Source organism: Lotus japonicus, chromosome 6 (genome assembly GCF_012489685.1).
Source record: "Lotus japonicus ecotype B-129 chromosome 6, LjGifu_v1.2".
NCBI lineage: Eukaryota > Viridiplantae > Streptophyta > Magnoliopsida > Fabales > Fabaceae > Lotus > Lotus japonicus.
In genome coordinates, this window is record NC_080046.1 from 40,497,865 (window position 1) to 40,507,617 (window position 9,753).

Genomic DNA, 9,753 nt, shown 5'->3' on the forward strand with positions numbered 1-9,753 from the left:
CTGTCGTTTATGTTTCATTATTCGAAGTTATAATTGTTAAGACTCTAGGTTGACTTAGTATAGCCTTGAACAAAGAGAAATGAGAACTTAATCGCTTGCAAGTAAAATGTGATGTAATTGGAACATAGGTCTAGTGATGACTATGGACCATGAGAACGATGGTACCGTTAGAGACAAACAGTTACTTGCACGCGAGGGTGTTTGTGGGTTGTACTGTGTGTCCCCACGTGATGAGGTTGACTGCGGTCTCCTCGAGATTTATGGGTTGTACTGTGTGTCCCCATGTGACTTGGGTTGTACTGAGTTTCCCCTTGTGATTGTTCATCTGCGGATGATCGTGATTTGGCCATGGTGTTGAGGTGGTTGTGTGAATGGTGAGGACGTTATTCTAACTGAACTTAGGTGACTAACTGAGATGAGACTCAAAGATTTTCCATGTAAATCTTATTATCTATGTGATATATGATCTTGCTATATGTGAACATGAGATCTGACCCTTGCAATGTTTGTTATGTGTTATTCTGGGGGGGGGGGGTCCAGATGGTGAAGATCAAAAGCGCGGTGACTTCATGGACGATCGATCTCCCTGATCAGGGGACGGAAAACGCCTGGCAGACCGACTCTAGCCAGGTACGTCGGCAGTGCTACGATCACTGGACGAGACCGACATGGGAACATCATCGAGACTCAGAAGATGGAATGGGGCAAGGTCAAGATGCCCTTTGCACCATGCCCTTTCTGCGCCCAGGTGATGAGGGTTCCAGCTCGAACTCTCCACAGTTGGCTGATGCAGAGGAGGATACTTCACGAGCGCATGAGGTACCAGCCTGGTGGGGGCGTATTGGTGACTTTCCAGTCCCGCCTCTAGAGTCACTTCCAGATCCGGATGCCGCTGCTCCAATGAAGAAGCGTTAGAGACTCTAAGGGTGGCTCGAGGAGTGACTGATGTTTGTCTTGTTGGGGGTCGAGTCACACGTAGTTCTGAACTATCATTTATTTGTTTCATTTTCAGAGATTATGAGTGTATTTTGGTTTAGGGCTTTTGTAAGGCCCAAGTTTTTTTAAGCTTATGCTAAGTGAATAAACTTCTTATTCACGATTAGGGTTGATGTAATGTGAAGGGAAACCTGAACGAAAGTTTATTAAATGAAATATATTTATGAAGGAGAAAGTTCAGGAAAAGTTCAAGGATTGCATTATGATCGATAAAAGTTATAGCACGATCGTTACACGCTTAAACCTAGGTCAGAAACCCTAGTATATAGCTAATTTTCACTTTTAGGCACGCTGGCAGTTAATTCCAAAAATCTTCAGAGAAATGTTAGAACTTCTCTTTTTCCATATATCACCATCATTTCGAGGCGAAACTCTAGGATCTACGAACGTCCGATACCAATCATCGGAAGTTTGCCGAGAACGAAACCCTGGTTTTTCAAAACCCTAGAATTTCTCGACAATGAAGACTTTTTCTATCCAGAGCTTCAAATGAATATTCTACACGCGTACACCCATTTCTCTTGATGATTTCAATCTTTCTTCAGAAGGAAGTTTTCTATTCCGACGTTCGATGCAAAAAGCAACTTATCGGGTAAAATAGTTTTATACCGACTATGCTTTAGTTGCCAAAAATACAAAGAGACCTCATTTTAGTTTTGGAATTCTTTCGCCAAAACATATCTATTAATTCACGGAGAATGACGCCGGAAAAATCAGATTCGCGAAACTTTCATTTTCCCGCGAATTTCCAACCTTTATATATAGCAAAGAAAGGAAGAAAAACTCAAATTTTCCTCCATTTTCTCTCCTCAAACCCGCGGCCAAGAACAAGGAAGAAGGAAGAAGAATTTTGTTCATCGCTTTCTTGATCGTTGATCCGTTAGTTGCTACTTCAAGGCTTCGAGGTATAGTCGCTAATCCTTACCTCTGATCGCTTTTTCCATAGCTTTTCTGTAGAGTTTTCTGAGCGGATAGTTTATGGGTTTTTGCAAAACTATCCTGAATCTTTCATTTCTGATTCTAAACCTGTAACACCCCGATTTCGGTGGCGTCACTTTAGTAACCAAAAGAAAATACTTTAAGCGGAAAAACGTGAATTATTTTTTTTTCGACAATATAACTAAAGACAGAAAGCAATAAAACTCCCCAACAAAAGATAAAAGGAACTACTATACAACTATATATACATGCCTCGCTAAACACTACCACGTCACGAGTAACCTCCAGTGACGGGTGACAGAAAAGAGTAACGCCCGAAGGCAATATGTACAGTCCAAGATAAAGATACTGTGTCCGCAACACTAAACTACAAAATCTGAGAGCAAGTTGGCCCAGCGGCCTAAGAAAAGACCCCCTAAATCCAACCAGCTCTCTGTGATCTCCATAGGAAACCACACAAAAGCTACCGGTAGGAAAACTACCCTGTCCCCAAAAACGGAAGCATGACGGTCAGAGCATCGACACTACTCCTACACTATCCCTACCCGAGGAGCCCACACTAGCACTCGATCCTACACGCTAGCGCGGTCGTCATCCGAATCTGCATCCAGGACGACTAGGTCGACGTACTCAACACTGCCCTCTCTGTCCACCCTAATGCGCTCCTGCACTGGACTCTCGGGCTCGGGGCCCGGAACGAGATCCGCGACGACAGCAGCAGCAGTAGACGGACTAGACTCCGTCGAAGCCCCACCTACTGGCACCTCCTCAGAGGGGTCCTCATCATCTGAAGGGGATGGTGGCGGTGGAGGTACTCCCAAGCCGGGTCCACAGTGTACTCCTGGAGGCAGGTTGAAGCTCACTATGTGCCTCCTCATCACTCCCTCCGTCAAGCGTCCAAATCGGTCGACACGGTCCTCCATGATCCGACCGGTGTAGGTCGCACGGTGGCCCTCGGGATCGACCACCCATGCACCTGGGTCGTCTTGGTCAAGCATCTCGTACCTGGTCCCCCCCGACGGGCTGACCATGGTAAACCAATCCCCCATACTCATCTGACAAATGGCGTAGTCCGCCCAAACACACACAGCAGACGCGAGGGTCAACTCCAAAGAATTATATAATTAATAAAACCAGATATAATTATAGGATAATAAATACTCGCCTCTCAGGCTTATAAGTTTTGGGGTAGCTTCCTAGGGTTGCATGTATCACAATGAATATAAAGAGCCATAACAACAAGTAGCATGCCTCAAAAATAGGATAAACAGTTACCAATCACACTCAGCAACTAAGTCAGCATGTATGTTGCATGAAATGCAATGCTGGGTAACAAAATGCATTCCGGAAGAAGGATGGACATCAACGAGGCGGCCCTAACACCAGCCACGGTGGGTACCTTCCTGCTCGCGTGTCTCTTACACCACACAAAAGTAGTCAGATCAGCAGTGAACCCGTAGGTCTGCCATTCCGTCTGCTACTGAGGACCACCGTAGTGTCCTAAATATGGAAATCCGGGTCTTATGACCATTTTGGAATCCACCGAGGTCCGGTATCACGCCGTGTATTAACCTCAAAATGAGTGCATGAATGCAAGTGATTAGCCAAACAACGTCTCCGACCTCACCCGACACGTCGCCACGTGTTCTAGATAACTTAAAGTCTCTAAAAGAATACCCTAAGGTAAATGTCGATTCTGCGACAAAATACAATTAATCATAAACAAAAGAGTGCAACCACTCACGACAACTCTTCGAGTCATCAATGCTCTCACGAAGTCTCTCGCTTCTGTGGAGTCTCACACATTCACAAAGTCTCACGCTTCAGTGAAGTTTTATGCTTTCACAAGGTCTCACGCCTCAGTGAATTTACACACTTGCACGAAGTCTCACGCTTCAATGAAGTTTCATGCTGTTCACGAGGTCTCACGCCTCAGTGAAGATCCATGCTTTCCACAAGGTCTCACGCCTCAGTGGAGTATCACGCATTCACAAGGTCTCACACCTCCGTGAAGCTTCTCGGCTCATCCCTTGGATGGCTAAACAAACTGCTCCCAGAGCGAATGAGTATCAACATACCCAAAACTCGAAATCTTCCCAACACTTGGATCCGACGACACTTCTCGTTTTCCAAAACTAAACTTCAATCCAAAGCTTGCATCCGAGATTGTTATCTTTATTTAAAGGTTTAGAGGTTGTTTAATATCTTATGAATTTTCTTTATAAAAATAGCTCTTTTTAGTCTTATCGTATTCCCTATGAGTTTCAAAGTTCCCATAAACCCAAGTAATTCCCTGAGAAGGTCTCGATCCATTGGAGCATGACAAGGTCCGAACTCCGTTCGTCCTTTTAAAACTCTCTCAAAATCTCATAAAAATTCGGCATGACCTGCCCGTAAACCTCACTCTTCAGAATCTCAGGTACAAGTGGAATAGCATAAATAAAACAGCTCAGTCAAAAGCATAAACAGCATATTCCAACACATCCTAAGTTAACCATGTAGCACATAGCATGTGAATCATTTAGCACACAATATCATGGCCTCAAGTACTCAACAAGGTCGGCCGAAGCCTCAGAGAACAATTCAGACATTTAGCAATTAAGTGCATAACACATAGATCAAGTCGAACTTGTCGACACCTAAAGCATTATCTAGTAATTCAGAGAGTAACCCTCACCGGTGGGTCTTCCAGCTTCTTCCTCAAGATGTTCTCCAAACTCTTCTCCTTGATTTCTTGGAATCTCCTCAAACGAACCTTAAGCAAAAATCACAGAAATCAACACCAAGAGTCAGAAACTCAGCAATCAAAGAGTCCTAGGGTTACACAGTACACTACTACCTCCTTGGTACGACAATCTAACGCGTTAAGACAAGTTTTCGAAAAATCGGATTCTCCTCCCCCCTTGATATAGCTCTCGGCCACTTTCCTTAATTGGGAGGGTCGATTTTTCTTCGATCAAACTTGGTTCCTAGGTTAACATAAGCCGTAACTAAGACGGTTCTAGGCTCGGAAAAATTTTCGGATCGAAAACTGATATAGGGGCAGTTTGGTCATTATTTTTAGCTCAGAATTTCAAAATTGGATTTTTGAAAAACAAATTGGATGGGGGCGTCCCCAACGACGTTTATGACGACAAATCCTACTAGCACTAAGCCAAGTCGATAGATTAGAGCGTAAAGGTTGCGACTTTGCCGAAAAATGGGTATTTAGGGTAGAAATTGATCCCGGCGGCATTTCGTCGACATTTGACAAAATCTAATCCGCAGAACACGCTCAGGAGCATGCAGGGAAGAAGTTTAGACGCTGAAATCAGCTGATTTGAACAGTTTTTCAAAAACCTCAAAATTTTGAACTCAGAAAGTCGCAGGAGAAATGGACAGAAACGACGATTCGAAGGAGAGTATAGATTACCTACCTCGAGGTCTTCGATTAGTGACGAACGGTGAAGCAAACGGGCAAGAAACGACGAAGATCCGGATCTCTCTCTCTCTCTAGGAACTCGCGGTTTTGGGGGTGGGGGAAAATGGGTTTTTCTCAAAAATCTAATTTTCAGGCTATTTATAGGTTTTGGAAAAAACGGAAAAATGATTTTTTTGCGATTCCGATTTTTCCTGCGTGTTCCTCTGCGCATTCTAAGATAGGTTCTGGCGACAGAATTCCAGAACTCAAAATAGGATTCTTGGAATTAAACCAGAAGATCCAAAATCGGCATAAGTCGGTGTAAGTCGGTTTATCCCGAAAAACTACTTTTTGCAGTGATCGTCGGATGAGAAAACTTCCTTCTGAAGAAAGATTAGGAATGATGAGAGAAGTAGGAGAACGCGGGTGGAATCTTCATTTGAGTTTCCGGATAGAAAAAGTCTTCATCGTCTGTCGATCTTAGGTTTTTCGAACTATCAGGGATTCCGTTTCGGCAAACTTCCGAGAATTGGAATTTGACGTTCGTACTATCCAGGATTCCGCATCGAAATAGTTGTTTAAGGACGGAAAAGAGAAGTTCTAACATTTCTCTGAGGATTTTTGGAATTAGTTTCCATCGTGTCCTAAAGCGTAAATTAACTATTCACTAATACCTTCGACCTAGGATTAAGCGTATGTTAGTCGTGCTATAACTCTTTCGGTTTTTTTTTGATACATTCTTGGACTTTTCCTGAACCTCTTTCCTTCCCAAATTTATCTTAATCAAATAACTTTTTTATTTTATTCACTTATCCAAAGCGTTAAAACTTGGGCCTTACAAAACCTCTTCCTTATGTGCCCAAGATCACTTCTGCCGGATTAGATTTTCCGTTATGTCGCCGGAAATCCGCCGGAATCAATTTTAGCCTTAAATACCCATTTTTGGAGTTTTTGAGGTAAAGCTTCTACCTTTAGGCTAAAAACTATCGCCTTAGCTTAGTGTTAGTAGGATTAGTTATCATAAACGTCGTTAGTAACGTCCCTGCAAAATTTGGTTTTTGGGATTTCAGTTTTGAAAATCCTAAGTTAAAAATCATGACCAAAATACCCCTGCGACAGTTTTTGATCCGATAATTTTTCCGTGTTCAGAATACCCTTAGTTACGGCTTATGAAAGCATAGGAACCAAGTTTGATCGAAGAAAAATCGAGCCTCATAATTGCACAAAGTGGCCGAGCCCTATTAGGGGGGAGGAGGAAAATTTCCTTTTCCGAAAACTTGTCTTTCGCGCTAGTTTATCGTACCTTAGGGTATAGATTACTTCGAGTAACCTTAGTAAGTCTTGATAGCTTAGTTTTCGATAGATTCTGATAGTATTTCTGTGGTTTTGCTTTAAAGGAACTTTTGAGGAATTTCCTGAGGAGCAACGCTTTGCTTGTGAGGAAGAGTTTGAAGTTCACCCTGGAGAATCTACAGGTGAGGGCTTCTCACTGAATCTCTAGTTAATGCTTAGGGTCGATGTTTTCGACATTGTTTACTGTTTATGCACTGGATTGTGTGTGATTGGAAAATGTTTTCTGAGGCTTCGGCTGACAATGTAGATGATGAATCTACTGAATGCTTTTGAGATTGAATCTTCATGCTAAGTGCTAATTGGGTAATTTAGGATGTGTGGTGCATGCCTTATATGCTAAGTGCTATGTGGTTATTGCTTAATATATTGATATATGACATGTTGATTGATTGTGCTGAGTTATTTATACTTATGCAATGAAATCTGAGCTTCTGAACGGTGAGAATAGCGGGCAGGTCATGCCGATTTTATTTTGAGAGTTTTGAGAAAGCTTGATAGGACGAATGAGATTCGGGCCTTGTTAGGATGTTTATGGATCGAGACATTCTCTGGAGTCATTTGGGGATTAGGAGATCCCGAGAACTTATAGGATTTGCGATAAGACTAAAAAGGATATTATTTTGAAAAGAAAACTCATAAGACATTAAACAACCTCTAAATCTTTAAATAAAGATAATAAACTCGAAAGGAAGCTTCGGTTGCAAATCTTAGTTTTGGAAAACGAGAAGTGTCGTCGGATCCGAGTGTTGAGAAAATTGAGAGGCGTTGAGTATGTGTTGTTGTTGTGCTGTTGGAGCAGCGGTTGTTGTTGTGCTGTTGGAGCAGCTATGTTGTTGGGCTATCCTGGGGATAAGTCCGGGAAACCGTTAGTTTCCGAGAGTGTGATACTCTGTGCTCGTTGAGCAGTTGTGACCATCAGATTGAGATGAGTCAGATGATTTGGAGATCATCGTGGATTATGTGTTGTCGTGAAGAAGTGTCTTTTGTCGCAGAATCGACTTTACCTTAGGGTAAGCTTTTAGAGACTTTAATTTACCTAGAACACGTGGCGACGTGTCGAGTGAGATTCGGAGACGTTGTTTGTCTAATCATCCTGCATTCATGCAACATTAATGAGGTATTAACACAGGACGTACTCTGGACCTCGTCGGATTCCAAAATGGTCATAAGACCCGGATTTCCGTGAAAGAGCGTCTGTAGACGTCTCTTGTAGCAGACCGAAATGGCAGACCTACGGGTTACGCCTGATCTGACTACCGCTGTCGTTGGAGTAAGAGGCACGCGGGCCGAAATGGTCCCACCGTGGCTGGTGCTAGGGCTGATCCGTTGATGTCCATCCGTTCCGGATTGCATATTGGTTGACTGGGTTAACCTGCATACATATCATGCAACATGCATACTAATTTAGTTGTTGAGTGTGATTGGTAATTGTTAAACCTATTTGGAACATGCTATCTGCTATTATTGCGTTTATGTTATTATGGAACATGCAACCCTAGGAATAATATCCCTAGCTATAAGCCTAAGTGGCTATTCTATTATCTGTATCTATCGATGTTATTATTTACATAATTCTTTGGAGTTGACCCTCGCGTCTTCTGTGTGTGCTTTGGCGGACAAACGCCCTTTGTCAGATGTCCACGACGGTCTAGATCATGATGGTTCACCCTTCGGGGGGAACTAGAGTTGAGATGCTGGAACAGGAGCGCATCGCGGTAGCGAGAGGAGGACGGATGGTGTACTTAGACTAGGTTGTTCTGAATTCAGATTCGGGCGACGATCATGCTAGCATGTAGGTTTTAGTGCTGGTGTGAGCTCCTCGAGATGGGATTAGTGTAGGAGTAGAGTCTTAGCTCTGAACATCATTTGTTTTCTTTGGGGACAGGGTAGTTTCCCACCTATAGCTTTTTGTGTGGTTTCTTTACGGGAATCACAGAGAGTTGGTTGGACTTAGGAGGTCTTGCTTCAGGCCGATGGGCCAGCTTATTCTCAGTTTTGAGGGATGGTGTTGCGGACACTTGACCTTTCTTGTGGATTGTACCTTTTACCTTCGGGCGTTACACTTTTCTTTCCGTCACTGGAGGTTTACTCGTGACGAGGTTACTACTACAGCGGGGCTGTTTATATATTGTATATTAGTTCTGATTATTGTTATTGTTGGGTTTTATTTAATTCAGTCTTGTCTTAGTTATTATCAAAAAAAAAATATTCACGTTTTTCCGCATTAAGTTTATTTTTGGTTACTAAAGTGACGCCACCGAAATCGGGGTGTTACATTGTGGTATCAGAGCACGGTCGAGTCTTTCGGGAGTTGTTGGGGAATAGGTCTTCTGTGCTAGGTTGTGTGACTCTGCAAAGAGTGAAAATTGATTGTCTGCAAGCGATTTTTCGCTTAAAAAAATTGATTGAAGTTATTGCTTACTCATATTGTATAGTGATGCTAGATGCTATCTTATGATGAGTACTGACTGTTTGCTTCCTTTAACAGAACATGGTGAACACTAACCAGTTAGCGGAGATGATGGCCACTATGGCCCAAGCGGTAACAGCGCAAGCCCAAGCGGTAACAGCGCAGGCAAACGATAATGCCATGAGGCGTGCTGCTGAAGAAGCACATGAACAACATCAGCGCCAGAGGGAAGTAACTCTGGACCAGAACAAAGGTCTCAATGACTTCAGGAGGCAAAACCCACCTAAGTTCTCTGGTGGTACTGATCCCGACAAAGCAGATCTCTGGATTCAGGAAATAGAGAAGATATTCGGCGTACTGCAAACTGTTGAGGGTGCCAAGGTGGGCATGGCGACTTATCTTCTGCTCGGTGATGCTGAGTACTGGTGGAAGGGCACCAGGGGAATCATGGAAGCTAACCATGAAGAGATCAACTGGAACTCTTTCCGGACCGCATTCTTGGAAAAGTATTTTCCAACAAGTGCACGGGATGAGAGGGAGGCGCAGTTTCTGACACTCCGTCAGGGAGGTATGTCTGTACAGGAATTTGCTTCGAAGCTGGAATCCTTGGCGAAGCATTTCCAATTCTTTAATGATCACGTGGATGAGCGCTATA